This window comes from Ictidomys tridecemlineatus, chromosome 11, assembly GCF_052094955.1.
Source record: "Ictidomys tridecemlineatus isolate mIctTri1 chromosome 11, mIctTri1.hap1, whole genome shotgun sequence".
Lineage (NCBI taxonomy): Eukaryota > Metazoa > Chordata > Mammalia > Rodentia > Sciuridae > Ictidomys > Ictidomys tridecemlineatus.
The window spans coordinates 94,250,390-94,277,671 of NC_135487.1; the positions used below are offsets into that span (position 1 = coordinate 94,250,390).

Sequence of the window (27,282 nt, forward strand, 5' to 3'; positions counted from 1 at the left end):
CTTCTAGAAACCATTGATCATTCAGTAACCTATTGTTCATTCTCCAAGTGATGCATGATTTTTTCTTCCTTCTTTTATCATTGATTTTCAGTTTCATTCTATTATGATCAGATAAGATGAATGGTATAATCTCTACTCTTTTATATTATCTAAGAGTTGTCCTGTGACATAATATATGATTTATTTGTGAGAAGGATCCATGTGCTACTAAGAAAAATGTGTAACTGCTTGATGTTGGGTGGTATAATCTATATATGTTAATTAAGTCTAGGTTATTAATTGTGTTATTGAGTTCTATAGTTTCTTTATTCAACTTTTGTTTGGAAGATCTGTCCAGTGATGAGAGAGGTGTGTTGAAGTTCTCTATGATAATTGTATGGTGGTCTATTAGACTCTTGAAATTAAGAAGAGTTTGATGAACAGAGCTGCACCATCTTTTGGGGCATATATATTTATGATTGTTATGTCTTGTTGGTGTATGGTTCCCTTGAGCAGTATGTAGTGTCCCTCTTTATCCCTTGTTATTCACTTTGGCTTGAAATGTATTTTATTTGATATGAGTATGGACACTCCTGCTTGTTTCCGAAGTCCATATGAGTGATATGATTTTTCCCAACCTTTCAACTTCAGTCTATATATATCTTTTCCTATCAAATGCGTCTCCTGTAGGCAGCATATTTTTGGGTCATGTTTTGTGATCCATTCTACCAGCCTGTGTCTCTTAATTGATGAGTTTAAGCCATTAACATTTAGGGTTATTATTTAGATATAGGTTGTTCTTCCAGCCATATTTGTTTATTCATGTTACTAAACATGGTTTGTTTTCCTCTTTTATTATTTCCCCCCTTTACTGTCCTACCTCCCACTGTTGGTTTTCATTGTTATTTTCCATTTACTCTTTCTGTAGTGTTTTGCCGAGGATTTTTTGGAGAGATGGTTTTTTAGCTGCAAATTCTTTTAACTTTTGTTTATCATGGAAGTTTTTAATTTCATCTTCCATCTTGAATCTTAATTTTGGTGGATACACAATTCTTGGTTGGAACCCATTTTCTTTCAGTGTTTTAAATATATTATTTCAGGATCTTCTAGCTTTCACAGTCTGTGTTAAGAAATCAGCTGTTATCCTTATTGGTTTACTCCTCAATGTAATCTGCTTCCTTTCTCTTGTAGCTTTTAAAATTCTCTCCTTATTCTGTATGTTGAACATCTTCATTTTAATGTGTCTAGGTGTGAATATCTTAAGATTTTGCACATTTTGCATCCTGTAGTCTTCTAGGACTTGGGATTCTTACTCATTCTTCAAGTCTGGGAAGTTTTATCATATTATTTCATTAAATAGATTGATCATTTCTTTGGTTTGGACCTCTATATCTTCCTGTATGCCAATGACTCTTCAGTTTGGTCTCTTTATGTTATCTCATATTTCTTGGATGTTCTGCTCATGGTTTCTTAACAGTCTTGCTGAGCTGTCTGTTCTTTTCAAGTTGAAATACTTTGTCTTCATTGTCTGATGTTCTATCTTCTAAGTGTTCTACTCTGCTAGTAGTATTCTCAATTGAGTTTTTAAGTTGATTTATTGTTTCCTGCATTTCTAGGATTTCTGTTTGTTTGTTTTTTATAACCTCTATCTCCCTGTATATTTGATCTTTTGCTTCCTGGATTAGTTTATGTAATTCATTTTTGAAGTGATCTTTCATTGTTTGATTTTGCTGTCTAATGTTTTCCTTGAGACTCCAGATCATGTGAAGCATGCATATCCTGAATATTTTATCTGACATTTCATCTGCTACAGATGTTGAGTTGACCTGCATTGCTTGTGGTGCTTTCTTTTCTTCTATCTTCATACTGTTCTCATTTCTTTCTGCTTGGTGAAACTGTTGTGTTAATGAATTTTTTCCCTGTATATTTGTATTGCTCTTGTATAGTTGCAAAGTCTCCCATGCAGGCGTGGGTGGTGGCTCTGCGGCTCTGCGGCTCTGCTCTTCCGCTCCTCTGCCAATTTGGCCAATGTGCCTACCACACCTGCAGGCCGCTGAGTCAGTTCTTTCGTTTGGTAGCACGTTCGCCTTCCTTGCAGGTGCGGGCTTCGGCTCTGCCACTCTGTGGGCCGCTGGGCCTGTTCTGTTTATGATTGCAGTTTTGCCTACTTTGCAGGCATGGGCAGTGGCTCTGCCCCTCTGAAGGCCGCTGGGCCTGTTGTGCTGGTGGATCGCAGGCCCACTTACCTTGCAGGAGCCGGGGGTGGCTCTGCCCCTCCACGTGTCGCTGGACGTGTTCTGTCTGTCGGTTGGAGGTCTGGCCTGTTATGCAGGTGGGTCACAGGTTTGCCTACCTTGCAGGTGCATGGGGCGGCTCTGCCCCTCCGCAGGTTGCTGGGCCTATTCTCTAAGTGCAATTCCTTGAGTGACCTATGGTACTCAAAAATAAAATGAGGCAAGTCTTATTTTTATTGAGAGTGCTATTGTGAATATACATTATGAGATTTGATTGCATGAATTGGATAGGGTCATTTGGCTTAAGTTTGTAAAATTAATAATTGTGCCTATTACTAAGATTATTGATTTGGTGACTTAAATTAGGAAATATTTGCATGCAGCTTATTTGGATTTTGGATACCTTTTATCTATTAGGATGAGAATAATTTCCAGCATAATTATTTCTAAGCCTACTCAAATAAATAGTCAGTGGAAGCTGAATAGTGTAATTATTTTTCCAGAAAATAAGGGGAGGTAGATTGTGGAAGAGGTTAGGGGATTAATTAATACAGGAAGAATATAAACCAACATTTTTTGGGTATGGGCCCGATAGCTTATTTAGCTGACCTTACTTTTTAGGACACATTGTAAAGGTAGCATGAAGAATTTTGAATTCTTAGGATTAGGTTCAAGTCCTGTGGTTCTAAAAATAAGAAGATTTAAACCTCTATTATTTACTCACTCAAAGTAACTCTTTTATCAGACATATTTCTTAGATTGGGGGTGGACCATATGCAGTGATAATGGGAAGGGAGATATGTCATATGCATAGGACCAGAGTGAGGGGTTGGAAGCTTTTTCATAAAAGATGCATAAGTTGATCATAACAAAATCGTGGATAGGATGCTCAAATTCATAGAAGTTATAATGAGGCATTTTAGGGTGAAACTGAGTGTAAAACTTTCAGGAAGGGAAAGATTGAGTAATGCCCCTCTAAAGAAGGTTGCTGTTAGGGCATTTATTATAATAATATTTGTGTATTCAGGTATAAAAAATAAGGTGAAAGGGCATTGAACCTCCGGTATAAAGTTTTAAGTCTTACGCAATGATGGGGCTCTGTCATCTTAACAAGCCCTTTTCTAGGGCAGGGTATTTATAATAGTTTACTAGATTTAGATTATTTCATCTATTTATCTCAGGCATAAGTGTTTAATTGGCCTCATTTTTTTTGTCCTTTCATACTGGGAGAAATTCAGTAATAGACAGAAACAGACCTGGATTTCTCGGGTCTGAACTCAGATCACAGAGAATTTTAATCACTGAACAAAGGAACCATTAATAGCAGTTACACTATTTGGATGTCCTGACCCAATATCGAGGTCGTAAACCCTAAGCTGTCGATATGAACTCTTGAGTAGGATTGCGCTGTTATCCCTAGGGTAACTTGTTCCATTGATCAATAGTATGGGTCAACTGATGAGTCATTATTTTGACATGTTATTTCTAGATTATTACCATTCGGAGAGTTATTTGTACTCTGAGGTCACCCTAACCAAAACTTTTAGTCTGTTAACAATAATTTTGACCCTGTAGGTGAAGTTAAGGCTGTTAGACCATTAAATTTAAGCTCCATAGGGTCTTCTTATCTTATTAGATTATTCCCGCCTCTTTATCGGAAGGTCAATTTTACTAATTAAAAGTAAGGAAAAGTTAAATCTTCGTTAAGCCATTCATACTAGACCCTATTTAAGAACAAGTGATTATGCTACCTTTGTATGGGTTAAAAATGTGTCACTGGGCAGGCATTGTCTCTAATACTGATTTTGCTAGAGGTGATGTTTCTGGTAAACAGGTGAGGTTAATGTTTGCTTAGTTCCTTTTACTTTTTTAAATATTTTCCTTAAGTGCATACCAGTGTTGGTTTAACAATGTTATTAATAATGGTTTTATGATTTATTTAATATTATGAATTTGTAAATTACATCAGTGAATTATTTGGTCTGATATAAATTTATGCAAAGACTATCTTTTTGTTACTTATTTTAACATAATTTCTTCTATAAAAAAAATAGATTAGTCCAGTCTTGGTTTAGGAGGTTACTGAGAGTTAGGTATTAAGTTTTGATGATTAGGTTAAGTTTTAATGCTTTTTTAATTGAAGACTGCTTTTAGGCCAACTATAGAAATTAGCAGATTTACTCTCTAATTAAGGTTTTTCCTTGATTCTAAAGAGCTGTCCCTCTTTATATTAACACTTAACATTACATTTGACTTGCTTGTGCTTCAGGTAAATTTAAAGTAGATCTAAAATTCTAATCTGGACAACCAACTATCACCAGGCTGCCTAGGCTTTTCACCTCTACTTATAAGTCATTCCCCTGTTTTGCAACATAGACAGATGAGCTCTTATTAGCTACTCATAAGTAGCTCATCTGATTTTGGGGTGCTTGGCTTAAACTCTTTTGTCAAGGTTTTTCTGGTTACATCATTATGCAAAAGTTAAAAGTTTTAGTCTTTGGTTTTCTAGACTATAAAATTTTTTTCATCTTTCCCTTATGATGCTTTCTCTAAAGCTCCTGGTAATATTTTCTATCTCCTCTACTTTTATTTAAGATAAATGTTTTATTTATTAAAATGAATCATATTTTAGTGGGTAGGGGTTGTGGGCTAGCATTAGTTCAAAATGTTCATAGTGGGTGAAATCTCCCAGGTGTAGGCTGGGTGCTTTAGTGAATAAGCTACATTTTTTTTTTATTCCAAACACACTTTTCAGTATATCTACCTTGTTATGATTTATCCCTTCTCATGCAGTATAATCAAGAGGATTATGTATCAGGTTTTGTGTAATTTATTTAAAGAGGGTGACGGGTGGCGTGTGCATACTTTACTGCCCAATTCAGCTAGGCTCTTAATTCTTAACTTATTACTAAATCCGATTTGGGCTTTTAAGTTTCATAAAAGCTGTCGTGACTATTTGTTCTAAGACGTAGAAAATGTAGCCCATTACTTTCTACCTTATAGGCTACACCTTGACCTAACATATTAATGTGAAATTCTCTTGCTTACTATAAGAACTTGTTAGGGTTTGCTGAAGATGGCAGTATATAGGCTGATAAATGCTAAAGGTGGTGAGGTATATCAGGGTTTATTGATTATAGAACAGGCTCCTCTAGAGGGATGTAAAGCACTCCCAAGTTCTTTGAGTTTTAGGCCATTGCTAGTAGTACTCTGGTGAACATTCTTGTTTGTTGAATGTTTACGTCTAGCGCTAAGCATAGTGCAGTATCTAATCCCAGTTTGGATCTTAGCTCTCGTGAATTATGAGAAAGCAGGTTTGGTGATAACCTTGAACTCTATGCTATAGTCCATTCATTTGGTCACCAAATCACCATTTTGTCCTTTATTTTTTGCAAACAAATAATATGCTCATTTCCTCACCAAGTAAGATAACCTAGAATCCAACCCAGTCACTGCATTAAATTCAAAATACAGGATTCCCAGGTAATGCACAGGATTCTCCTTCTGGTCACGATATCTCTCCATATTATCCTGTGGCCCAATAATTCTCAAACAGAGGTGGTTTTTGTGGAATATCTGGAAACGTTTTGACTGACACAATTGGGGGAGTGAGGTGGATTCTATTTTAAACTAGTGTGCAGAGGCCAGGAAGGCTGCTGAACATTATAAAATACACAGGACAGCCCCAAAAAGAGAACTTTCCAGTCCAACATATCAGTAATGCTGAGGGTGAGATACTCTACTGCAACCCATGAACTCATATCTTTTCCACCCTGCACCCAGTATTTAACAATGCAGCAAATTTAGTGCAGTCAACATGTCCAGGTAGGAAAGCAGGGAAAAAAAGACACTGGCCTATGCAAAGATGAGATTATGCTAGGAGGCATTGTGATGGACCTGAATGGGAAGTTTCTCCACTAGATCCTGGTACCACTCTCAGTGGGGAACCCCCTTTTCCTTGGTCCCCTGTGTCACTGGCTCTGCATTCTGTAAGTTCTTCCTTTAATCCTGCATTTTAAATGGGTTTTGAGAAGCATGACTTCTGATCCATTTGCTTCCCTGTCAGTCCCATAAGCCAGTAAACATGAAAGTTTCCTAGAGATAATTCTTGATACCATTTCTTTGCTTCTTCATTCCTATGCCTCTTTTCCTCTGAATTTGAGGGAGCTACTAGTAGACCTCCAATTTGAGGCCATGCCCTAAATCTAATTTTTATTTCATGACTTAAATTTTATCAACCTTTGTTGCTCAAACGCCTTTTCAGATTTATTTCCTATTCTTTGACGTACAGAACAGTCAGTTTTTTTCAACCCTTCAAGGCTCAAGAGTTCTGAACTCTCTATATTTTTTTACATCATGTTTGGAAACCTTTTAATTATTCTAGGAGCTCATCTTATTTTTCCAATATCTTGTTAAATACAGCTAGTGAATATAGCCTACCAGCATTTCATTTTCCAATCTTTTTTAGAGCTATGAGATTTAGAGGCATCTTATTGTCCTTTCAATTTACTGCAGGCAATTCTTACCAAATGTCTTGTACTATGGTTTCAACATGCAAAATTTTTACTGTAACTGAATCCATATGGGACAGTAAGCTAAAGAACCTTTAAGAGGTGTTTAGAGCTCTCCCCCGCCCCATGAATTTATTACCTCATTTATGTGATTGATAGATTAACACATTAATAGGATAATGGATTAAGAGTGGGTTTGCTACAAAAGGCAGTTCTCATGGTCCCTCTATCCTGCCTTGTAATGCCTTGCACCACTTTGGGACTCTGCCAAAAAGAAGGCCATCACCAGATGCAGCCCTTTGACCTTGAAGCAGAAATATAGGGCAAAATAGACCACTCTTTATTGTAACCTATCCAAATTGTGGTTTTATGTTTTTAATAGGAGATAAGATACCAAGACATTTTGCCATGGATTTCCATTTTCCAGTCTCTGGTAAGTTTACTTGCTCTCTACTGCCTGATGAGTTTGAGATTTTTAAAATAGCATCCTGCTTCTGTAACAATTTTTGTATGAAGAAAATGCTAGTTGTTGTTGCAAATATACCTCAAAGGGTCACATTGAATTTTTGTTTCCTGCTCACTTAACATTTCACTGTAAGCATTTCCTGACTGAGGGCAGTTGGGTGAGGGCTGTAACTCTTTGATTCATAATCACCTAGAGATCCAGGCTAGTAGAGGCTCTGTCATCCAATAAGTGATATCAAATGTTTCCCTTGATAGCAAAAGTCTGACCAGAAGATTCCAGAAATGAAGAGGATCATGTAAGGGCAGTCTCTATGGACCCAGCCTCAATTTGTATCATCGATTCTTTTCACAGTGCACATTCATTTAAATGAGATTTAAATAAAAGAGGAGTGTGCATCTTCTAGGAAGTGTTCTTGGAAAGAGGGAGCATACTTTCCTTCCTACCATCTTCTTGTTGACTGAAACTGAGAAATGGTTGCTGGTGAAAAAGCAGCTATCATCAACCATCTGGTCAGCACCACACATTAAAGACGATGGCATAACAGTACATGAGTTTCTGAGGGTCAAACAGCTCCCATGGCAGAGCTCCAGGCTGTTCACCCCCTGTCTTTAAGGAAACAATGAGCTCCTGTCATATTTAAGCCAATGCAGTTTATAGTTTTATTTAGAGTTGAATCTATCTTAACTTACAAGGTATTCTCTAATTCTCTGGTATGGCTATTTTCTCTTCTGCCCACCTCCACTCTTTTGTACTGATTACTTCTGTTATTTCCTTCTCATAGCCCAGAGTACTCTCAGAACTCTCAAATCTTTAGCAGGGAGTAGTTTTAGCACTTATTTTACATCTCTATTATTTCACCTGAGAAAGAAAAAATTAGGATTGGTTCATAAATTAAGATTATTTCATGAATTTTTTTGACAACCACTAATGTCATGTCCCAGACTGGATACAAAACATACAAAGATAATTAGCAAAAAAACCCCTGCCTTTGAAAAACTTGCATTATGGTACATTACTGGTACCACTTCCAACTTCCACTCCACCCTCCTGTTTGAAGAAGTTAAAAAGCTAAAAATGTCATTTCTCAGAATTTCTTCCCACTTGAGTTTTAGGTACAAATAAGGTCTGCCAAAGAGATAAAATTAGAAAAAATGTACAAGTAAAGGAAGGTTACATTACTGCATTTTCAGGTCACTTGTGAGGAGTGATTACGTGTATGTGACATTCACACTCACCTTGTGGTCTTCATGGTGTGACAATCAGTGCTGACAGCAGCAATAGCAGTGTCTAATCCTAGGTCTATTCTAGTCAGAATAAGCCAGGCTTATTAGTAACAAATGATGGGGGGAGAGGGGGTTGTGGCTCAGTGGTAGAGCACTCCTTTAGCACTTGCAAGGCCCTGGGTTCAATTCCAGCACAACATAAAAATAAATAAATAAATATATAAATAAAATAAAATAAAAGTACTGTGTTTAATTACAATTAAAAATTCAAAATAAATTAAAAAATTGATTCCTCAAATCTCAGTGGCCTGATGCAGTAAAAGTTTCTTTCTAACACCAAAATATTTACTGCAGATGTGGACAGTTGCTCCCCATGTTCTTAGAATCTACGATGCTTCAACTTTGTACCTACTATGTTACCCCAGGGTCTCTTGCATGACTTTAGTGGCAGGAAAGAGACAGTCTAAAGAATGCTCACAAGTTTGTGATGGTGTCATTCTGGAAGCGACACATTACTTCCTCTCAGATATAATTGGCTATAATTAGTCACATGGTCCTATCTACATATGGACCTAGAAATGTAAGCTTCCATATTTGGAAGTAAAGGAGTCACACAAAAGAAAGCAAGAATGTGAAGAGAGAGCCTACAGAATGGGGGCTGGAAATCTTTATTACCTGCACCTCAGATAGAGCAGTAGTCTTCAGGATATGTAAAGAACTCAAAAAACTTAACACCAGGTGGGTGTGGTGCTGCATATCTATAATCTCAGCAGCTTGGGAGGCTGAGACAGGAGAATTGTGAGTTCAAAGCCAGCCTCAGCAACTATGAGGCACTTAGCAACTCATTTGGACCCTTTCTCTAACTAAAAAACAAAATAGGGGTGAGGATGTGGCTCAGTGGTCAAGTTCCCTGAGTTCAATCACTGTACCAAAAAAAAAAAAACTTAACACCAAAAACCAAATAAATAACCCAATCAATAAATGGGCAAAGAAATTGAATGTACACATCACAGAAGAAATACAATTGGCTAATAAATATATGAAAAAATGTTCAACATCTCTATCAATTAGAGAAATGCAAATTAAATCTACATTGAGATTTCATCTCACTCCAGTCAGAATGACAATTATCAAGAATATAAATAACAGTAAATATGGTGAAAATGTGGGGGAAAAGGTACACTCATACATTGCTGATGGGACTGCAAATTGGTGCAAGTACTAAGGAAAGCAATAAGGGATTCCTCAGAAAACTTGGAATGAAACCTCCATTTTACCCAATTATCCCACTCCTCGGCACATTACCATGAGATTTAAAATCAGCATATTATAGTGACAACAGCCACATCAATGTTTATAACAGCTCAATTCACAATAGCTAAACTATGGAACCAAACAACGTGCCTTTCAAAAGATGAATGGATAAAGAAAATGTGGTATACATAATAATGGACTATTAGTCAGCTATAAAGAAGAATGAAATTATGGCATTTGCCAGTAAATGCATGGAACTGTAGACAATCATGCTAAGAGAAACAAGTCAATCCCAAAAAATTAAAGGCCAAGTGTTCTGATATGCAGATGCTAATACACAATAAGGAGGGGTGTGAAGGAAAAAAAAAGAAGTTCATTGGATTAGACAAAGGGGAATGAAGGGAAGGGAGGGACAATGAGAATAGGAAAGACAGTAGAATGGATCGGATATCATTTTCCTATGTTCATATACGAATATACAACCAGTGTAGCACCACATCATATACAACCACAAGAATGGGAAGTTATACTCCATGCATGCACAATACGTCAAAATACACTCTACTGTCATGTATAACTAAAAAGAATAAATAAGAAAATTTAAAAAAGAAGTGAAATACGACCAGACTAGTAATGTTCATCTTAACTGATGTAACTTTGGACTCACTGGTCTGGGGATTTCTACTCCTCCATCCCTTCCAAGGACCTCAGAAACACTAAAATGCTGGATGAAATTCCTTTGTGTTTTGAAATATCTAGAGTGGTTGTGGATTTCTACAGTAAATGCTGGATGAATCGGGTGTGTGTTGGTATATTTATATCATTTTACTACTACCTGTTCTTATCATCTCTGCCTCCTAAGGCTGTCCTGTATGAACTGCATATTCCAGGCTCCTTTACCTTCTGGCTTTGGTTGGGGCAGATCACGGGAGACTCCAGCAGGAAATGAGAAAACAGGAGTTGAGACAGATCAGATATTTATCTCTTCCTCCTTTCAACTCCCCACAAAACTGTGAGTTCTTGATTCTGCCCCCAACTCTGTAAGGTCCTTTCATTAAACTTCCCCCCATCTAAACACTTTGAGTATGATGTCTGTTTTGACCCTGACCCATAGTAGGTGTTTACTAAGCAAACTTTTTCGACTATAAGTCTAAAAAAGAGTAACAGACCATCTCCCAGCTTCCAATTTTACTACAGCTAGAGGTCTTTCTAAGATGCCCTTCTTCTGCCTTAAAACATCAGTGGCTCTCATCTCTACCCATCACCACAGCCCCACTGTAAACTGCAACCAGACAGAAGTAATTTCAGTTTTCTCTGAAATGTGTTCTCTTCCTCTGAGCCTCTGCACATGCTGGAAACTGCTGGAAACTGCTCCCTACTAAAAAGTAGGCTGGAAAGTAGGCTGGAAACTGCTCCCCACCCCGACTCTCATCAAAAAGTCACTTACCTTCATAAGCTTCCCTGAGATGGTAAATACTCTCCCTCTGCAGTCTTTATGTACCATTATACAGAGAGAGAATTCTGTTACTTTGTACTAGGACTGCCTACTTACCTATGTCCTCCAAGACTGTAAGATCTAGAACAAGAAATGAGTCCTAGGACAGGAAATGAATCTTTCCCTCTCTCTGCCTGTCTCTGTCTCTCTTTCTGTGTCTCATTGATCTGTTGCTTTTCTGTTTTCTTCCATTAATTTGTAAGCCCCTGTGTTTCTTATTCATTTGTATCTAGATCCCAGCATAATAGCCTGGCACACAGTAGGTCTTAGTAACTACAAATGTTAAATGGTTAAAACTCTCTCTTGGGCTTCCAGATCATATCTCTTTCTTGATTTTCCTCTTTCTCTGGCTCTTTGTTCTTAAAAGCCTTCACAATCAACTCCTCCTCTGTCTACCCATTAATTATTCTTCTGAGCAACTCATTCATATCTGCCTTTTGGACTTCAGCCATCAGTAAATACCACAATCCCCCAAAGCATATTTTCAATCTTAACCTTTCATATGAGCTAAAGCTGGCCCTCTCTCCCTGCAAGCAGTTCAGAAAAAGTCTCATTATTTCTCCATTCCCAACCTGTCCTCCTCCTGCTTCCAGTACTCAGTACTCCCAGTTGTCCAAGTGACAAACTTCAAAGTTCCCTAACCCTTCCCACTTTCCCCCTCTGTCCTGCTGGGCAACAAGTTTTACCCATTCTCACATTTTACACTCTGTTTCTGGGTTTTTATTTTTCCTATTTCTTTTACCAAGAACACTTTCCCCTCACTTTATCTCAAATATTTTGCATTATTTGAAATTCAGAAAACTGGTCAATTTCAATTCATTGCTTCTTCCTCCAACTTCTACCTAAATGAAATCTATGTTTGTCTTCTTGTTTGGGCACTTGTGGGATTTGTTTGTTTGTTTGTTTGTTTTTGCAGTTCAGAGGTTTGAACCTAGACCTTGCACACATGCTAGTTAAGCACTCTACCCTTGAGCTATAGATCCCCCACACTTGTTAATATTTTGAGGCAGGGTTTTGGTTTTCCAGGCTGGGCTGCCACTTGTGATCCTCCTGCCTCAGCCTCAGAGCTGCTGGGCTTGATGGATAGCTGATCCCAGTAGACTCCTATGCACCTGGCTTGATGCCATGTCTTTTAATGTTGGATCTAAACAGGTCTGCATCAGTAGAGGGTAAAATTCTTAGTTTTTTTTTAATCATTGGGTCTAGCCTGTGATTGACATTTTATGCAATTAAAATATTTTATATGAATGAATGAATAAATGAATTAACTGGGAAAGAGAAACTTTTCAATTACACCCTTCCTGAGGTTACTGCAAGAAAGTCTTTGAGATTAAAGGAGAAAATCTCAGTTGAAAAACCTGAACTTTATGTAACCAAGTGAATACAGGACAGGTAATTGCTATGCAAGAGCAAGATTTTTTTTTTTAAGCTTACCCTGCAGAATTTGATTTTAAGCATTTTCAGTTCCGAGTATGGGCAAATTTTAAAAGGGAAGGTTTGATTTTAACTCCTTCTATGCTCTCTTTTTACCCTGGGTGACATGCATTAGATAAAAGAAAAAAAAATGCCTGTATCAGTACAGGGCTGGGCACTTGGAAGGTCCTCAACACATTTTAACCCCTTTCCTTTTTCCTCTTCTTTATTTAGTATTTGAAGGTTCGCGAATATTGAGTATTTAAAAGAAGTTTTAGTTTTGGATTTCAATGTGACTAAAACAAGGTCATATTCTGACAGTCCCTATTAACTCTGAAATCAAGGGAAAGAAATCGCTTGAAGGGGATGGGGAGAAAAGAGGCGGTGCAAAAACAGAAAGCAAAGGCGCCCAGGAAGGTGTAGAAGGAAGCTTTTTTGGCTGCATTTGTCTTTTTTAAGCCCAGAGAGGCATGACACGCTAACTGCAATCGTGGTTTAGTTTCCCCACAAGCCGCCTGCCCTCCATGAATCTCCCCGCCCTCCCTGTGCCTCCTGCTTCTGCCAGGCAGTGCGCTGCAGATCACGGGCGCTGGGGGCGTCCTGGCCCCAGTCGCTGAGGTTGAGACTGCCAGCATACTCTGAGCTTTTCCACTCACAGCTCTCAGAAGGGTGGCGACAGCGGCGAGGTGTGCAACTAAGGGCGCCCTTCCCTGGGTCAGCTGCAGCACAACCGCTCCTGGAGGTCGGCGGAGGTTGGTGCCACAGGTGCGCTCCCGGCCTGGGCTTCCGCGAGAGAGGGCAGCGGCATTCCCGCCAAGGCCAGCCTGCAGCGCCCCTGGCCAGGCCCCTGTGCGCAGCTCGAGGCCGCAGCCCTGGATCTGGGCGGTTGCGGGGCTTAGCGGAGCTAAGGGGATGGCGCCCACCTGTGCCGCCCAGTCGCTCGCACCTGGCTCTCACAGTGTTAAAGAAGTTTAAGTTTAAGGTGAACTTCGAGCTCGTGGAGCTCTCTTCTGTACCCTATGTCAATGGGGTCCTCTTCTGCAAATGGGGCTGCTGGACAGCAGCAGCTTCATCCCGGAGTCCTCCAGGTAAGGCGCCCTCTGGGCCTCCTGCTCCTCCTGAGCTGCCACACCCCCTGCGCAGCCTTGGCTGGTTCATGGACAGCATCCCTTCCCTTGGCCACTTCATTCCAGCCCAGCAGCCAGCCTCCTGAGCTCGCTGTCCTCCAGGGACCGGTCTGAAACCAGTCAGAAATGTATGGATCAGCACAAAGTGCTTCACAAATGGGTTTATCTAGGCTGGCCTTGACTTCTGCCTTCCTGGCTCCAAATGGTTCCTGGTGACACCTTTTCCTCTCAATTCTCTAGGAATGGGAGAGATGGCCAAAGGGAGAGAGAGGATGCTTCTTGTTTTCCTTAAGAAGCATCAAGTTCTTCTTACAAAGTGGAAATGGAGCTGTTGTTAAAAAAAAAAAAAAAATGACCACAACTGCTGGAGTTCCAAGAATCTGCTCTGAACAGCCTGTGCTTGGTTTCACTCTTCTTTCTGGTGGGCTAGGAGTGATTTTGCACGCCCAGATTGAGGCTGAGGTAGGCCAGGTCAGCTTTAATCTAAGGCAAGTTTTCCTAGCAGATGAGGCAACAGTCCATGCGACTATAGATTACACCTCCAGCTCCAAGCTAATGCTCATCAAATTACCTGTCTTGAAGTGACCACTGTGAGTCTCAATGTGGGGGACTTAGAACTAGGAGGGAAGCCCAAACTCTGTGCTCATTTTGAAATGAGTGTCTCCCTGTGTGCCCTGTGCACTCTCTAGGAGAGACATTAGTAGGTCCCAGAATGCAGCCAGGTGTGGCAATGTTCCTTGAGTAATTTCAGGGTTATTCACAGATTGACACATTTGCCCTAGGGTGTTTTTTCTTTTCAAGAAAATAGAAAACGACAAAAAAAAGTTTATAACTGAATGCCAGGGGCTAGAAGGAAGTTCTCCTTCAAAGAATAGCCTAACAGTTACAAGAAACAGCCCCCTGGGAGACATCCTGCAGCCATCTGTCTCCCTGAGACATCCTTTGGCCATCTGTCTTCCTGAAACATCCTGCAGTTATCTCACCTTGTGAAGACATTCAGCAACTGCGGATAAGAGAACTTCCCCATCCCCAGCATATAGATACCCCTGTGTGAACAATAAAGGTTTGCAGCTTGATCAGGACTCCTGTCTTGCTGTCATCCTTCATGTCTCTTGTCCCTTCATTCCTCCCCATCTAGGCTCCATGCCCACATTAATGTGTCCTGCTTGTCGGGACAACTGAATTTTTGAGTTCTTGAGGTCAAGGAGAAGGGTTAATAATCTTTGTTTAACCCACATTTACTGGTCACAAACTTTATTTTTACACTAAAACTATTGTAATTTCTTTTTTATCAGTCATCCCATTAAAATTGTAAAGGAAATAATGTCAATGGATTGTGGAATTGGAGCCAGAAAATTGTCCATTGTGACAATATTGAAGTCTATGGGAGCCAAATAATGTCTGGTTGGATAAACCAAAGGATGTGTAAAGCACTATTGATTCTCAAAATTAATAAATAATCCAATGAGAATAATTTTAAAAATTAAATTTTGGTAACAAATCTGAGGATATTCAGCTAATTAATTATAGTACATAATTTTTAGCACACCTGTAAGAGAATACTGAAATACTATAATATTTCAAATTATATATATGTGTGTGTGTGTGTGTGTGTGTGTGTGTGTGTGTGTGTGTAATACCAGCTCCCAAGGTAGGGAAAAGCCTATATCAATTCTGAATATACTTTATGTGAAAGTGACAGTCTTGTTTTGCTGCTAGGTTCTACCCCCTGCCTGGAGCAGTTAGGTGAATACTCCTGGCCCAATGGTGACACCTGGTGTTCAGGACACTTGTTGGCTACCTTCTTAAGTCAGTTATTTAGTCATTGCAGGCAAACATATCCACTAGGCTTATTGAATATAATTTTTTGGGGGGGGTACCAGGGCTTGAACTCAGGAGTACTGGACAACTGACCACATCCCCAGCCCGATTTTGTATTTTATATTTATAGACAGGGTCTGGCTGAATTGCTTAGCACCTCACCATTGCTGAGGCTGGCTTTGAACTCAGGATCCTCCTGAAATATACTATCGTATTTAATTCTCACAGCAAGCCTAGGGATCCACATTTTGTGAATAAATGATTCAAAGTCCCCACAGGTGATATGTGTAATGCCGAGATTCTGATACAGGGGTAACGTCAAACAGGGTGATGCAAGAAAAAGGGGTAAAGTGTGTTCTGTGCTGAAGAGTTTCTAAATAGGCAGCTTACTAATGGTTTTAAGGTGCAGTGGGTATCATTTGATTTGTCCTCTCCAAGACTTGGAAATGAAAAACTATCCTGTGATAAGCTTCACCCTTTTTCTTCCAACTAAAATCTGGCTTTAATCAAGGTAAACACAGGTAAGCATATTGCTTCATTTTTTGTTCCTTTTTTTACATTTTAGGCTGAGCAGAGAATGAGAAAAGTCTAATTCTTGATTAATTCCCCCCTTCTTCCTCAATTATTTTAAAAAGTTTAATTTTTTTTTTCAGAATATTATGTAATTGGAACTGAACAGTTTAGAGCCCTTTCAGACTGGTGTCTTTTGCTTTGTCATGTGCATCTAAGCTTCCTCTATGTCTTTTCATGGCTTCCTAAAATTTTTAGTGCTTAATAATATTCTGTTATCTAGAATTCAATTCATTTGTTTTCATCAGAACATTTTTATTGCTTCCAAGTTTTGGCAGTTATGAATAAAGAAGCTATAAACACACATAGTTAGGGTTTTATATGGATATGTTTTCAATTCACTGGATTAAATACCAGAGAACATGACTTCTGGACCACATGGTGAAAATGTTGATAAAGGTGAATGGTTCACTGGAGGCCAATAATTAATATTCTGCTTTGTAAACATGTAACTTAAGGTCAAAAAAGTTAAATGACTTACTCAAATATTACACTAGTAATAAGTGATAGAGAGCATGTCTAAACTTTGGGTTTTCTCCCTACTGGTCCAAGACTTTTTACTGTCTTTTGTGGCTTCCTCATTACATGAAAGAGAAAAAGTTTAGATTTCTTACCCAGAGGTCTAAGTCTAAAATTATCACACAGCTCAAAAAAGGCTGTAGTAATGTCATCCCTAGAACTGGTTGGGGAAAAGGTACAAGCTAGGAAAGTATAATATTTTAAGACCTTCAATAGTGATGAGGATATTAAAGTTTCAAATAAACCCAAGAGTTTTATTTATATTTAAAACTTGTTAAGTCAATAGTGAAATAGCAACTTATCCGAGGGATGAAAATACTTACAAATCCCATATCCTATAGGGTTTAATATCCAGAGTTGGACTGGGTTTGTGGCTCAGTGATTGGGCACTTGCCTAGCATGTGTGAGACTCTGGGTTTGATTTTCAGCACCACATAGAAAAATAAATGAAATAAAGTTATTATGTCCAAATATAACTAAAAATATTTTTTAAAATATACCCAAAGTAATGGGCTGAGGCTGTAGCTCAGTGGTAGAGCACTTGCCTAGCATGTGTGAGGCCTTGCATCACATAAAAATAAATAAGTAAAATTAAGGTATGTGTCGAATTACAACTGAAAAATAAATATATATTTTTTAAAAAAAAAATCCAAAGTAAATAAAGAACTCCTTTAACAAAACAACAATAAACTTTGATTAGAAAATGGGCAGAGGATTTCTCCAAAGAAGTTGCCCAAATGACCAATAAGCACAAGATGTACAGTATCACTTATAATTAGGGAAATAAAAATCAAAACTGCAATTAGAAACCACCTCACACCCATTAGGATTGGCTACTCTTCAAAAATAATAATATTAACAAGTATTGACAAAGGAATGGAAAAATAGGAACCCTCTTGTGTTGTTGGTCGGGTAATGTAAAATAGTGCAGCCACTATGAAAAACAGTATGGCAGTTGATGAAGAAACTTAATAAGCAATTCCTTGGGGTATAAGTACAAAAAGAATTGATAATAAAAACAGAACAGGTATTTGGACACCCAGGCTCATAGCATTATTTGCATTAGCCAAAGGTGTAAGCATTTTAAGTGTCCATCAAAGGTTGAATGGTTATGAATAAAGAAGCTATAAACACGCATAGTTAGGGTTTTATATGGATATGTTTCAATGGATAAACAAAATTTGGCATACACACATAGAGTAGAATAGTATTCATCCTTAAAAAGCAAGGGAATTCTGATACATCATTAATGACATTTAAGGATATGATGCTATGTGAACTAAGGACAAATACTGTGTAATTCTACTTAACATTAGTTAATCTGACCCAGAGTAGTAAGATTCATAGAGAAAGAAAGTTAGATTGGTGATTGCCAGGGAATGAATAGTGGAATTGGGAGTGGCTTAATGGAAATGGAGTTTTGGTTTTGTAAGATAAAGTGTTCTGAAGATTGGGCACACAACCGCGTGACTGTAATTAAGCCACTGATCTGAACTGTACACTTAAAAATGGTTGTGGTGGAGAGTGTTATGTGTATTCTACCATTAATTTAAGAAATGAGTAAATATTTTGACCAAGCCCCATATTTTTATAAGGCTAAGATAATTATGTATGTGTTATTAAATTCAAGTAAACTACATGAGTGTTAAAAAGAATTTTCTTTAATACTCAATTTTTGATGAGTCTAGTCAGTCACTCTACTAACTAATTTGATTTAGTAGACATATAGCTTAGAATTATACAGTGATTAATTTTTATTTGACACTTTTGGAAAGTTCCTCCATCATAGTATAACTGTTGAACTCTGAGGCATTGCCAAGTTGTTTTTCAAGAGGCTGCACTAAGAAATGGTTTCTTGACAGAAAGCATCAGTGCAAGCAAATGTGCTTCAGGTTGGCTGGGTTCTGGGGGCTCAGGGTTCTACAAAATTTATATTTCAATCCAATATCATGGTAAAACATGTGAAGTTCAATGCCAGGACTGTGATGGTACAAGAGGGGAACATGGAAGCTGCCAATAGGACCCTCAGCAGAATCCTCACCATGGATGGGCACTGAGGACATAAAGCTATAGTGGTCCTGTGATGTGCCTGGCCTCCTGTGAAGACACGGAAACTGTGAAACTGCTGGTGGATCTGCAAAGTGAAAATGGCTCCAAAATTTAATTTTTTCTTTTTATCACTCGCCAGTACGGTGACTGGAACCCAGGAGCATTCTACCTCTGAGCTGTATCCCCAGCCCTTTTTAAAAACTTTATTTTGAGACAGGGTCTTGCTAAGCTGCCCAGGTTGCCCTCAAATTTGCAATCCTCATGCCTCAGCTTCCTGAGTAGTTGGGATTATAGGAAGGTCAAGGTCAATTTCTGTTTTTTTTAATGTTTTTTAAAATTTTTTAATTTTAATTTTTATTTTTTGTTATTTATTTATTTATTTATTTATTTATTTATTTATTTAGTACTCAGGATTGAACTCAGGTGCGCTCAACCACAAAGTCTCATCGCCAGCCTTTTTTTTTTTTGTATTATATTTAGAGAAAGGGTCTCACTGAGTTTCTTAGCCCCTTGCTTTTGCTGAGGCTGTATTTGAATTTGCAATCCTCCTGCCTCAGCCTCCCAGGCTGGTGGTATTACAGGCATTCTCTACAGCACTAGGTAGAAGGTAAATTTCTTCATGTGAAATAATCAGGCAGATCTGTGGCAGGGCTGCTTAAGCCTATGGATAGAGATCCATATATTTAGTTTTTGTCTCCACCTCTTTTTGTTTCCCTATTTTATGTTACCTGTTTTTACAATACACTCAATCATGTATATGCAGCAAGGCCTGAAAATATAGACACCACCCATTAGTTAGTGGTGGACCGCTCTTACTAAGTGAAAAAGAAACAATCCAAAAGTTCTCTAGGATTAGAGTGGAGGTTGCCAGGGACTGGGAGTTATTTTTATTAAGCGTGAAACGTTGCAATTTTCCAAGATGGAAATGTTCTGAAGATGGTTGGTGGTGATGGTTGTATAAATGTGAATGTACTCAATGCCATGAAACTGTAGAGTTCTAGTTAAATACTAAATATTGTTAGTATTTTACTAATATATATATATATATATATATATATATATATATATATAATTCTGATTCAGAAAGTCAAGGTTGAATGTTTTATCTCATAGAAGAAATCTTGACCAAAAAAAGGGGAAAAAGTGGGGGAGGAATCCTGTGAAAATAGAAGGGAGATCAGTGGAGCAAAGGATGGGGAGGGAGAAGGAATGGGAAAGGAGAGGAACAATGGAATTAAATTGACCAAATTTTGCTATGTACATGTGAATGCACCACAGTAAATTTGACCTTTATGTTTATATATAAAGAACTAAATTTTAAAATTATAAATAAATAGAAGGAAAACCATTAGAGTAGAAGGGAAATAGGAGGAGGGAGAAGGAGAGGAAAAGGGAAAGTACTGGGGACTGAAGTGGAGAAAATTTTATTCCATGATATATAATTATGTCAAAATGAGCCCCACTATTATGTGTAACTATAATATACTAATAAAACATCCAGAAGTAAAAACATATGTTGTGTTGATGAAGATTTACTACTGATATACCACTCTTTAAAATGCCTTTTTTTAATTGATTTTTTGTATGACCGAGGAATGCATTACAATTCGTATTACACTTACAGAGCACAGTATTTATATCTCTTTTTGTATATAAAATATATTTACACCAATTTGTGTTTTCATACAAGTACTGTGGTAATGATATGCAAATATAAATCAAATATTATTCAAGTCAAAATGTCTGACTTTCTGTAATCTCATTTTTCTCTTTTCTGGTTGAATCCTATCACTCCTATTTCAAAAATTAGCTCACATTCCACTTTTTCTAAGTAGTCTTATCTAATTTCTCAGCCAGAATTAACAGTTCCATTTTTTTCTTTGAACTTACACTTAACCAGTAAGGGGAAAGAGCATATGTCTCAGTAAGTCCCAAAGGTATATACGCTAGAGAAATAAAAATGAAATGTTCACATAGAAACTTGCACATGAATTTCATATGGCATTATTCACAAGAGCCACAAATATGTAAATGACCCCAGGATCTGTCAACTGAATAAAATGTGGTGTATCCATAAAAGGGAATATTATTTTGCAATAAAAAGAAATGAAGTACTGATACATGCTTCACTGTAGGTGTAACCCGAAAACATAATGTTAAGAAGCCAATCACAAAAGACCATATACTGTATGATTCCATTTATATGAAATATCTGGAGAGTCAGGGGTTGCGGCAAAGAAGGGGAGAAAACTGAAGAATAAGATGGAGGAGAGCAGGAGGTGGCCTTGCCATGATCCCGACCCAAGAGGACTAAGAGCAAGCAAGCAGGACCACCTGTACTAGGAGTGCTACAGGGACATGTCGGGGAGGAGAGGATCTCCAACTGCATCCTCACCAATGCCTACTGCCTTGGCATCCTGCAGAACTGGGCAGCTCTGCGAGGCAAGGCCTTGTCGGAGGTGGGCACAGGCACCGGAATTTTGAGCATATTCTGTGCCCAGGCTGGTAGCGCCATTTGGCAAGAGGCCCCAGAGGTAGGGAGGCTCAAAGGGCTGGAGGACCAAGTGCATGACCTGCAGGGTCCGGTGGAGATGGTGGAATTGCCAGAGCAGGTGGATGCCATCTTGAGCGAGTGATTGGGCTATGGACTTCTGCATGAGTCCATGCTGAGCTCTGTTCTGCACCTACAAACCTAGTGGCTGAGGGAGGGCGGTACTCTCCTATTGGCTTCCACTGAGCTCTTTGTAGCCCCCATCAGCGACCAGATGCTGGAGTGGCGCCTAGGCTTTTTGAGCATGGTGAAGCAGCACTAAGCATGGACATGAGTTGTCTAGAGAGTTTCGCCACAAGCTGCCTCATGAGCCACTCAGAGATCTTGGTGCAGGGTCTGTCCAGCCAGAATGTGTTGGCCTGGCTGCAGCACTTTTCTCAGCTCCAGCTGGCCTGCGCTGTCCTGGAGCTGGAGCTGGAGGCAAGGTAAGTGGGTGATTTCACTACAGCTGTTATGACTGGGCACCCATGCATGGTTTGGCCTTTTGGTTCCAGGTGACCTTCCCTGGGGTAGATTCGGAGAAACCCCTGGTGCTATCCATCTCCCCTTTTCACCGGGCCACACTCTGGAAGCAGGCACTCCTCTACCTAAAGAAGACAGTACAAGTGGAGCAAGGCAGGGACATTTCAGCAGAGATCACGCTGCTGCCCTCCCAGGACAACCCTCTTCACCTGTGCTTTCTGCTGCTCTACAAAATGGGGGACCAGGAGGAAAATACAAAAGACTTTGACATGGGGGGACTGAGTGTTGCCTTTTCTCCCAGCCACCTCCCAAGGCAGCCTGCCCTGTTTGGGAGAGGCATAGGGAGGTGGGAGGAGAAAGGGAGATCCCATGTGTAAGTAGGGGACTATCTCTCTTTTCTCTCATGGTTCTTGGGGAGGGAGAGTGACTTCAGTCTTCATTAGAGGAGATTCTTCTGGCAATTTATAAAGTGATCTCCTCAACTATGGATACAACATGCTTATTGATAGGCTTTTAAGCCTTAAAAGCATGTAGTAACAAGCACTTGCATTTCCATTTCTTTTCTTTCATGAAGGAAAATAAAAAGAGAGATAAAATGTCAGTTGATGGTGGGTCCCATGCACAAACTAAACACTTCACACCTTATCTAAGTCTTCAGCTGGGAAAAAGGTATAAGAGTTTAGTTTCACTCCAGAAGTTTCCACTATGACTTAACCTCTCCAGATCCTTAATTTCTGTGTCTGAATTCCCTCCATTACTAGATGCCTATAGGCCATGGTACTTGTTCTTCCTTGTTTTCTAAATAAAACTCATTACTGGTAATTAAGGGGTGGAGATGAGGAAGTAGTTTATATAGCCCAATTTCTACTACTTTTATTGGGTGCTAAAGTTTATGAACACATGGAAATGGACTTTATATAATTATATAGCATACCTAAGAATTTCAATATACCACATTTAGGAGAAAAAAGTCTGAAAAACTACGAAGTAGCATGGATTTTGAAAATTCTTATTACTATTGAAACTAAACCAAGAAAATGTATTATTGTGTTCATTTAATGTTGGAGTAATTATGAAACAAGCTGATAGAGAAGGTTTCTGGACCTAAACCCAGGCCTTATTCATTAACATGGGTACATTATTTAAGCTCACTAAAATAAGGAAAATACATTCCAAGCTAGAAAAGTGTAGTCAATTTAAACATGTGGAGGGATTAAATGACTTGACCTATTTACATCTTGTGAAAGTTTATTTCTTTTTTTTAAAATTTTTTGTTGTTGTTGTTAAGATCACCCACATGTGAAAGTTGTGAATTTGGGAAAATGACTTGTAATGAAGTGTGAGTCATATTGTCCAATTCATTCAACAGATGTTTCCCTCCTTATCTCTATGGCAAATAAAACATTTGCATTCCTATTATTTTTAGAGATTAAGTAAGATTTGTGTGCTGTTTATAAGTTATAATGCATTTTGCCTTTTTAATGTAAGTTCTTAAGTATTTCAAACCCTTCAGTACATAGCCTTAGGGCAATTCAAAGGACTAAAGGTATGGTTTTTGCATATTAGTAGCTTTTATATGCTAATAGAAAAAGTGGAAATTGTGTTCTTAAGTACTCTAGCATTTTATTTATTGTAACTTGCATTTTCTTGTCTTTTATTCATTGCATATTAAAGTACTTAAATCTAAAACATAAAAATTAAAAAAAAATATGAAAAAAGAAAAATCTTAAAAACAAATGGTAGATAAATTTTTGTCACTTGAGTCTGAGGGGTGGGAGGGAGGGAGGTACAGAATGACTACTAATGAGTGCAAGCTGTTTTTTGGAGGTAACAAAAATGTTTTAAAATTGATTATGGTGATTTCACAAACCAAATATACTAAAAACCATTAAAAACATCTTCTAAATAGATAAATTGAATATTATGTGAATTATATCAAAAAAGTGGTGTTAAAAAACAAGTGTTTTCTGACTAATTCCCATCAGGCACAATCTAATTCCTTGGACAAGTGCATTCTTTTATTTAACAAATACCTGTTGAATATCTACTAGATACTATTTCAGAAATTAAACTACTTGTTATTTTTTGCTTTTTTTAATACTATGAAATTATTTTTCTTGGTGTTTATTCTCCTATCTGTACAATGTATAAAGATTTTATTATTCTGTTTTATCTTGATTTCCATAATCTATATAGTGGCCTATTATTTTTATTAAGTTTAGTTTTTTAGGATCAGATTATGTATCTAAATTCTATTAGAAATTTTTAACTTGTATGGCAGTTTATACTCAAAAGCAAATGTTATAATGTGTCATCTTAGCCAGTGAGTTTTATGTTTATTATTCCTACCAATATATCCATTATGGATTGAATAAAATAATTTCTTTTTTTCTTAAGTGATTCTGAGCATTGTCCTCCAGCCTCTGTCTTAGGGTTTTGGAAACAAAGTTCTTCAAGTTTGACATTTCCCACTTTTGACAGATTTGCTAAGACATGGACAGAACCATGAAGGAATTTGGAAAACATAGTGTCAAGCAAGAGAGCAGAGAATGTTTTGGGATATAGTGAGTGACAAAAATGGAAAGTGTATTGAGTATTAGATTTTGTGTGGATGCCAACATAAAAACTGGGCTTACTTCTTTTAGGTGCAGGACAGGCTGAGTAAGCTGTCTGCAGGGCATTCCAAACAAAGTTAGCTGCAATATGACCTGGCCTCTCAAACCCTCTGTCTGGTTCTTTATCCCCTGTTTGCTTCAAGCCCAAATGCCCAAGCCCCCGCTCAAGGATGAGCACTTCGCCCCCAACTCAAGGCTGAACACTCAGCCCACCACCACTCAAGGCCGAACACTTAACCCCTTTGTGCCAACAACAAAGCTTGCAGACCCAGAAACCCCATTAAATTTGGGCTATAAAAACTCTCTCTTGCTGGGCCCCTCTCTCTCTCTTCCTATCTCTCTTGCTTTCTCTGTCTCTCTCTTGCACTCACTCTCTTCTCTTTCTTTCTCTCTCTCTCTCTCTCTCTCTCTCTGTCTCTCTCTCTCTCTCTGTCTCTCTCTCTCTCTCTCTCTCTCTCTCTCTCTCTCTCTCTCTCTCTCTCTCTTCTCTTTCTTTTCTCCTCTGTTTCACTGCTGTAATAAAGATCTCTTCGTTGCTCTGAGTGTTGTGGTCACTTTTTTTTTCATTGGTGCCGAATTCTAGGAGAGGGTTAAAACTCACTTTTGGGTCTCTTTACCTTCAGAAGTGCTACTCACTGGACAGCCTGAACCCATTTTCTCAACCACCAGAACTCCATCCACCACCGGCCTTCGATTGGTGAGTTTCTCCTTCTTGGAGTCCTAAACCCAATGGTGGTGGCAGTAGAATTTGACCTTTGATCCTCGAGCAAACCTCTTTACCCACCTGCTGGGAGAAAAACACCACACCACAGCCTTTAAGGCCATGGAGGCCCACAGGGACTTCTTTTTTGGGCAGATTAGACTCTTGGGTTCAAAATTATTCCCCTTCCCAGCTGGTAGTTTACCAGCATAGGCTTTGTAGGACTCCTTCAAAGGACTGTGTTACCTCCAGGGACACATAACATAGAACCAACCATCACACCCCACCCAGACCTTCACAGTTTTTGTGGCTCTCATAAAGTCCTAGTCCTCACCTTCAAGACTTGGCTTCTAGAGAGATGCTTACCCTCGCCTTCCTCTCTCTTCCCCTGTCTCTCTCTTTCCCCTCTTTATGGGCCTGGGATTATCTGGCCTCTCCAGTGGTGATCTTAAAAAGCCTTGGCCAAGGTCTCCCATGGCTCTGGCTCTATCCAGGAGGAGAGATTTAACTGTCCGGATTCGGTGATGACCAATCTCTGCAGCTCGAACCTGCCACTAAGGCGCTCCTGATTTTCGGCTCTAGTGGGGATGCCCCTTTTGCCAATAAATCAGTTTACTTCTCCTCTCTTATATTATATTTTTGTTTCCTTCCTTCTCCCCTATACTACTTTTCATCCTCTTCTCTTTATTCTACATTGGTGACACGGGTAATGTGTCCTCTCTGCTGGTCGACTCTCCCCTATAATGCCTCTTGGATAACCTCAAAACCCTCTCCTTGACACCAGACATCAAACTCAAAAGAACTGATCAAATATAGCACCCAGTCCTGGCCCACTTATCTCTCAAACAACCAAAGCGGATGGCTCCCTTTTGGGTCGCTGGATCTCTCCATTCTAAGGGATTTCTACAATTACTGTGAGCATTCGAAAAAAATGGGTAAAGATCACTTTTTCCTTGCTCCGTTCCAATCCTGCTCTCTGCACCTCTTGCAAACCTCTACAAATTCTTTCAGCTTGCAAATCAACAATAAATGGAGTTGTCCCCCAACCATCTATCTCCAACTTTCTCCTCCTCCGCACTCAACCACTACTTTTAACCCTGCTAATGAACCTCCATCCTATCGCCTAGCTCGAGTAAGTCCTCACTATCAGCCATCTGCCCCAGACTCTCTGCCTTCACTCTCACCTCAGTAAACTGCTTTCTCTCCTCCAATTACTAGATAAAAAATGTACATCACCACCCTTCCTCAGACTCTTGCCCCCTTACTGAGGTAGCAGTTACTAAAGGACTCCCTCCACCCACTCACTCCTCTCTTATTTTGTCAGTGCCCACACCCAGTCCCACCAGGTCTTCTTACCAGCTAATCCAAAGCTCAAACCAGCTGAGGAGAGCCCTAAGACCTCTATCCAAGATCTGGTAAAAATGGCCTTTAAAGTTGTCATCAATAAAAACAGGTTACTAAGAATTAAAGTCCCTTACAGGCTTTTTGATATATTCACTTCCCTCTTCCCCTCTTCTCTACCTGTTATTCTGCTCAAGTTTTCTTTGCTAGAGAAAATCCCAAACCTTTTTCCCATTATTCTTTTACATCTTCTTCTTCATTCTTAGATGGATGGGAGCTGCTCTCATCCCCGCCTTCCCATCTTCCCCCTTCCTACCCAGGCCCACAGAAAAGTCTTAACTGACCTTCTCCAGCAATATTCACCGTTGGCTAATTTTAGGACTTTCAGCAAAAAAATCTCTACAAAAGATTTCAGTGTAGATAAACTTGCTATTTTCATGTTGCCCTGTTATACTTGGCTACTCTCTGGGAAAAATCAGCACTCCAGGTGCTGGACACCCCCTTACTAGTTTTTCATAAGATATGTGAACAAGGCCTTTGGCCTTGTTCACAGTGCTGACTACTTTTTTAAGATAAGGGAGTTACTAACTGGGCTCCATGGTAACAGCTGTCAGGGGGAGGAAAATAAGATAAGAAAAAGCTCTTCCCTTCCTAGGTGTCCTTGAAGGATTAACTTGCCCAGAACAAAAAAAATAAAAATTAAAAAACTGCTTTTTATAAATTTTTGCAGACTGTGAACTTCTGAGCCCCTTCCCTTACATGCTGGGTGCAAAATTCTGAAACTACCTAAACTTGGATTTCAGGGGATTAATTGATTACAGCAGAAGCTGTGCCCCTGAATCTTGCTGAAACCAAATAAAACTGTTTCTCTATCTTCACTGCTACATTAGGTGCCTTGCCTTGTCTGACCCTACAACAATATAATTCTATACATTTAAACATTGTTTATGTT

General features: G+C 38.9%; 1 pseudogene; it reads left to right on the top strand.

Moving 5' to 3' along the window:
• The first annotated feature begins 1,939 nt into the window (after positions 1 to 1,939).
• On the top strand, positions 1,940 to 26,669 carry LOC144368608 (uncharacterized; annotated as a pseudogene).
• The last annotated feature ends 613 nt before the right edge of the window (positions 26,670 to 27,282 follow it).